Source organism: Triticum dicoccoides, chromosome 4B (assembly GCF_002162155.2).
Source record: "Triticum dicoccoides isolate Atlit2015 ecotype Zavitan chromosome 4B, WEW_v2.0, whole genome shotgun sequence".
Classification (NCBI taxonomy): Eukaryota; Viridiplantae; Streptophyta; class Magnoliopsida; order Poales; family Poaceae; genus Triticum; species Triticum dicoccoides.
The window spans coordinates 66,673,481-66,679,743 of record NC_041387.1 but is presented as its reverse complement, the minus strand read 5'-3'; positions in this window follow the sequence as shown (position 1 = coordinate 66,679,743).

The following is a 6,263-nucleotide window of genomic DNA, read 5'->3' as shown; positions in this document are numbered from 1 at the left end:
CCATGGCCCCCTCTCTTGCAGCTCCTGGCCATGGACCCGTCCGGGTTGCGCCGCCCCGCCCGTGATTGTAGCTCACCACCCCATGGTTGCAGCACCGGGGTTACGTTGCCCCGCCATGAGCATTCGACGCACAGGGGCATCGTCCACTGCCGTCTCGTCGCTGTCCTCGCCATCAACACTCGCCCCCCTGGGTCTCTGTTTCGCGTGTATAACCATCGCAACAAAAAAAAGTGTCGGATGTAGCTTTTGCTGCCGCCGGTTGCAGCCCGCCACGGCAGCACCTGTCGTCGTCTTTGCACCACTTCATCAGTTGAAGCAAAAACACACACCGGTTCCAGCTTTCATCAATAACGGTTCCAGCATACGCATCGCATGGTTGCAGCTCCGCTCGTAGCCGGTTCCAGCAAAAAAATCATCGCCGGGCATAGCACCATTGCTTCCGATGCAGCTTCGGGAGTTGCTGGTTCCAGCATTTTTGTCTGCTGGTTCCAGCATTTCGCCCGCCGGCATGGAGCTCTGAAGCATCGCCAGCCTCCCTTCCAGCACCGCCTGAACATGGTTCCAGCATCGCCAGAACACGGTTCCAGCATGACGCGTGTGTCGACTCCAGCAGGGCACACACTGGTTCCAGCTCTTGGCGTGGCCATTGCAGCTCCTCCGTCGGCAGGTTCCAGCATACCGCATCTATGGTTGAAGCACCCCAGGTCATGTGCTCCGTTTTTCAGCTCGCCGGCGTGGTCAGTTCGCGACATGGTGTCGTCGTTGTTCCAGCCCGGCAGCCTGTGCTTGCGGCACCTACAAACGCGCGGTGCCAGCTCCTAGTGTTGGGCGTCTGCTCAAGAGGAGTCTCGTCACAGCACACTCCTCAAGTGCATAGCCGGAAGTGGCTGCAGCAGGAGGGAGAGGGGGCCTGCAGAGATGATGGAGAAGAAAAGAGCGGCGGCTGTAGAGATACGAGGAGGAAGAAAAAGCAGTGGAGGGGACTGCTTGTGAAGGGATAAGGCTGCATAGTGCGTGCGACGTGGGGGGCCCAGGAAAACGTTTCGATCGCATTGTTTCGTATGCTCCGCGCGCGACCGGCTGAAGTTTCGGCCGGCGCGCCGGATGCAAGCGTTTCCCTTTATTTAATCGTCGAACCTCGGAATGTCATCCGAAATTACATCAAGCACAAAGTCCGGTGGAACTCCTAGCCAAACCTTACATAGTTCATCTCCTACCCCTACCTTCGCTAACTTATGAGCGGCAACATTAGCACTACGACTAACCCAAGAAACTTTACTCTCAGCAAAGCTACCAAGGATGGTTTTGATTTCTTCTACCCACGGGCCGACGGCGGAAAGATTCTTGCTGTCTTGCTGTAGCATATGCACCACGGCCTGGGCATCCAACTCCACATGAACTCTTGTGGCATTCATCTCCGCTGCCACCTGCAAGCCCCTCTTGCAAGCCAGTATCTCCGAAGCTTCTGGATCGATAGCGTTCGGGAAGAAGTGGCAGGCGGCTACCAGAAATCCACCGTTGTGATCCCTCAGCACCGCCCACCTCCCCCTTTCTGGCCATACTTTGAGATCGCTCCATCCGAATTTACTTTTATCCAGCCTTCATCTGGTGGCCTCCATCTTTGCGATTGTGTCCGCTTCGGCTCCCTGGGCGCCTCCCGATGTACCGCTTTCCATTCTGCCATGTGAGTGAACACTGTGTGCATTATTTCATGTGGTGGCGCAATGGGTTTACCTTCGCTTGTAGCATTACGAGCTAGCCACAGACCATAAGTAGCCTGCACCATAATCTCCTTCTCTTCGTCTGAAGCACCCGAGAACCAGTTAAGTAACCAGCGCGCTAGAGCACTCTGGGAGTCGATCGTGCATGGTGGGATCGCCACCGAAACTCCCTTCTCTGAGCGAAGAAGCTGCCAGAACCTCACTGAATGTTGACATGACCAAAAACGATGATGAATCGTTTCTTCACGACCACAGACAACACAAAAAACTCCTGGTTTTATCCGACGTCGATGTAGTTCATACCCTACAGCCAGCCCGTTCTTGATCATGCGCCACGCATGTATTTTTGCTTTAGCCGGGGCACATGACTCCCACAGCGCCATGAACCCCTTATGCATCTGAACCGAGTCGGAGGGCTCCGGCTGTCCGGTTCTCGATCGGCCCAGCGATCTCCTCAAGTGGTACGCCGACTTTACATTGAAGCATCCATTTCTAGTGTAATTCCATGCCACATAATCTTGCTCATCCGGCCCGCCAATTACAATCTGAAAGATATCCTTCGCATCGCTGGGACTGGACATGGCGTTCACTTTAGCCGGGTCCCAAGAGCGCCCGTTCGAAGAAAGCAGGTCGGCAACCCGCGTGATGCCCGTCACATAAACTTGACCCAGTGGTCTCATGCACCCCATTCTTGGTATCCAATTATCATGGTGGATATGGACTTTTGAACCATCTCCAATTCGCCAAATCACACCCTCCCTGAGAAGGTCTCGGCCATGAAGCACGCTCCTGTAGGTGTAAGACGCATTTGATGGACAGGTGGCTGACATTATCGTTTCTTCTTTAAAATAGCGAGATTTAAGAACCCGAGCACAAAGGGAGGATGGTACTTGCAGAATTCTCCATGCTTGCTTTGCCAACAAAGCTTGATTGAATGCCTCGGGTTCGCGGAACCCCAAACCACCTACTCTCTTTGCTGCACACATTTTTTGCCAAGAGACCCAGTGCACTTTCCTTTCACCATTCGTTGCACCCCACCAGAATTTCGAGGAGATCGAAGTCAGGTTCCGGCACGTTTTCTTTGTGAGCTGAAAACAACTCATGGTAAAAGTAGGTACATCTTGAAGCCCAGATTTAACCAACACCTCTCTAGCTGCTTTGGGCAGCCCCTGCCCCTTCAAACCACTTACTTTCTTTTTTGAACTCTGTGTGACATATTGGAAGGTACCTTCCTTCGATCTACCAACCCGTGTTGGTAATCCCAGGTACCTCTCACTCAACGCCTCAGACTCCACTCCAAGAGCGCCCTTTAGCTCAGCCTTCACCTCCTCCTGGCATCCCTTACCAAAAAAGATGGACGATTTTTGCAAGTTGACTCGCTGGCCGGAGGCCTCCTCATAAGAAGTCAGGATCCCCTTTAGAGCCTCCACGTTGGCCCTCGACCCTTCCAAGAACATTATACTGTCATCAGCGAAGAGGAGGTGTGTCACATGGGGGCCAGTGCTCCCAAACGACACACCTTTTATCTCTGCATCTCTTTGAGCTTTCTTCAACAAGGCCGAGAAACCTTCCACGCAAAAAAGAAAGAGGTACGGGGATAGGGGGTCACCTTGCCGCAGCCCCCTAGAAGGTGAAAAATTCCTCGAGAATGCACCATTTAATTTGACAGAAAAAGTTGTTGTAGAGATACACCTCATTACCATCATGATCCATGCATGAGAAAAGCCAACTCTTTCCAACATCGGCTGCAAGAACACCCACTCAACAAGGTCGTACGCCTTCATCATGTCCAGCTTCACCGCACATAACGGCTTCTTCTTCTTCCTCGTTCGAATGGCATGAACGCACTCGTAAGCCACGAGTACATTATCGGTGATAAGCCGGGCCGGTACGAACGCACTTTGTTCCTCTGAAATAAGAATAGGGAGGATACCTTTCAACCTATTAGCAAGCACTTTTGTAGCAATCTTATATAATACATTACAAAGGCTAATCAGTCAGAACTGGGACAACAACTCCGGTGAGTTGGTCTTCGGAATCATTACGATGACCGTGTCATTGAACGCAGTAGGGGCAGCAACCCCACTCAAAAAGTCCCGGACAGCCCGGCAAACATCCTCTCCTACTTGCGCCCAGTGGCGTTGGTAGAAAAGGGCCGGGAGGCCGTCCGGCCCCGATGCCTTCCTTGCGCCCATCTGAAAGAGCGCCTCTCTGATCTCCTCGTCGGTGATCGTAGCAGTTAATGCATCATTCATCTCCGGCGTGACAAGCTGATCAATGTGTTGGAGAAGATTATTTGCTCCCACCGAGCCCTCTGAGAAGAAAAGATTTTCATAAAACTGTGCTGCCATCTCACGCATTTGTTCATCACTTGTGCACCTAGATCCATCCTCCCTACGCAGAGATTTCACCGTGTTTTTCCTCTTCCGATGCGAAGCGCGGTTTTGAAAATATTTTGTATTTTGGTCGCCCGCACTCAGCCAATCCACCCCCGAGCGCTGCTTGTACATAACATCTTCCCGTGTATAAATTTCTTTGAGCTGATCTTCAATCTCACGGACCTCTAGTGAGGACCCGGAGACGAGTGCCCTCGTTTTTGCCTCTGCAAGCTGGTGCTTCAACCTGGTTATCGATCTCCTTATAGAGCCAAAAACCTCCCTCGCCCATCGCTGCATGGAGCCCGTTGTGCATCTAAGTTTCTGCCAGATCACTCTCAGTCCCTGTTCGCCGGTAGCCGCAGCCTCCCAGGCTTCCTCAAACATTGCTTGATAGCTTTCATGGCGAGTCCACGCCTCTTCATAGCGAAAAGGCCTTTCTCCCGGTCCCCTTTGATGCGGAGCCCTCTCCAACGCCCGGACCAAAATAGCCTGATGATCTGACTCCTCCGTCATGATGTTTTCCACCAACGTCTCCGGAAAGAGATGCAAGAAATCATCCGTACAAACAGCACGGTCTAACCGAACCTGGATATTCTCTGCTCCGTCTCGTTTATTATCCCATGTATATTGGTAACCCGAAAACCCCAAGTCTGCGAGGCCGCAGTCGGTGAGGTAGTCGCGAAAGTCCTCCATTTGCATGAACGGTCTAGGGTTGCCACCAATCTGATCCGACTGGAAAAGAGCCTCATGAAAATCCCCCAAGCAAATCCAAGGTAAATCATCTTGAGCCCGCAAATATCGTATTGCATCCCAAGACTTTTTGCGCAACTCAGTACGGGGTTCTCCATAGAATCCAGTGATTCTATAGTTCTTACCCTCATCAGCTACCACTGCATCGATGAAATACTGACACCATGGACGGACTGTGACTTTCAGATGATCTCTCCACCACAAAGCAAGCCCTCCACTTTTCCCGACACAGTCCACTGCCACACCACACGTAAATCCCAAGCTCCACTTCAGTCTCTCCATCGCTCTCGCCTTTTTCTTTGTTTCACAAAGAAAAACCACCGCTGGGTTGTAAGACCGTATCAGGTCTCTAAGCTTGCCTACTGTCGAGTCCAACCCCAATACTCAACAGTTCCAGGCTAACAGATTCATTGTGCTCGGCAGCCCCGATCCTCGGGGTCCGCCGCTTTATCCTTACTCTCCGAAGTCCGCTCAAAGACTGACATCGTCCTACGCCTGTTATCACGTATAAAACCATCATGCACAATTTGTTGTTCTGGATCATCTTTTGCCACCCAAAGCTGCCTCGGCCTCCTCTTCTTATTCATATTATCATACAGCCCGCTGTCTCTTGGGTGAGTTTGCACACGATCTGATCTGTTCTTCCTTATGTAGTAGCCCCTCCTTCTTTCCTTTGACCCAAACGGCCGTGAACCAGTGTCCACGTCCGTTCACCTACCCGTCTCCACGCGCGCTGCATGTGAAGATTGCACGTCCTCCTTTCCCTTTCTCTCCCAGTTTTTCTGTGCATCGCCTCTATACCTCTGTTCCTCCACAAGCTTGCTTCGCAGCTCTCTTTCTCTTCTGTTCTCTAGATCTTCTCTCAAGTCTCTCTCCTTTAGACTCGTTCCCTTTGCACTTGACTTCCCCAGGCTGTGTTCCTTCGCTCCTTTGTCCCTAGTCTCGGCGCCAGTGCGCGAGGCTGCAGACATAGACAACTCCGGCTGTAGGTTTCTCTTTACAGGCACATCACCAGCCCTCACAGCAGCAATATTACTATGTTCACTATCTCCTGTCTTGCCGCTTCCCCAGCTATTGTTACTGCTCGCGGAGGCCCCATGAGATCCTTCTTTCACCACTCCTGCTTTTCCCGATGCTGCCCTAAGCCAGCCGCCCCATTGTTGTGAAGAATCCACAGGAGGGTCACACATCCCATTCACGTGCACTAGTCACCCACACTCAAAGCAGAAGTGAGGCACCTTTTCGTAACAGAAGTCATACCATGTACCCATCTTGTCATCTGGAGAAGATTTCAGATAAAAACCTCTAACAAGAAGGTCAAAAACCAAAATTGATGCGCGAACTCTAAGTTGGTTCCCCCTGGCAAAACCTTCGTTATCAACATCCACCTTGATCACTTTCCCCAACCAATTCC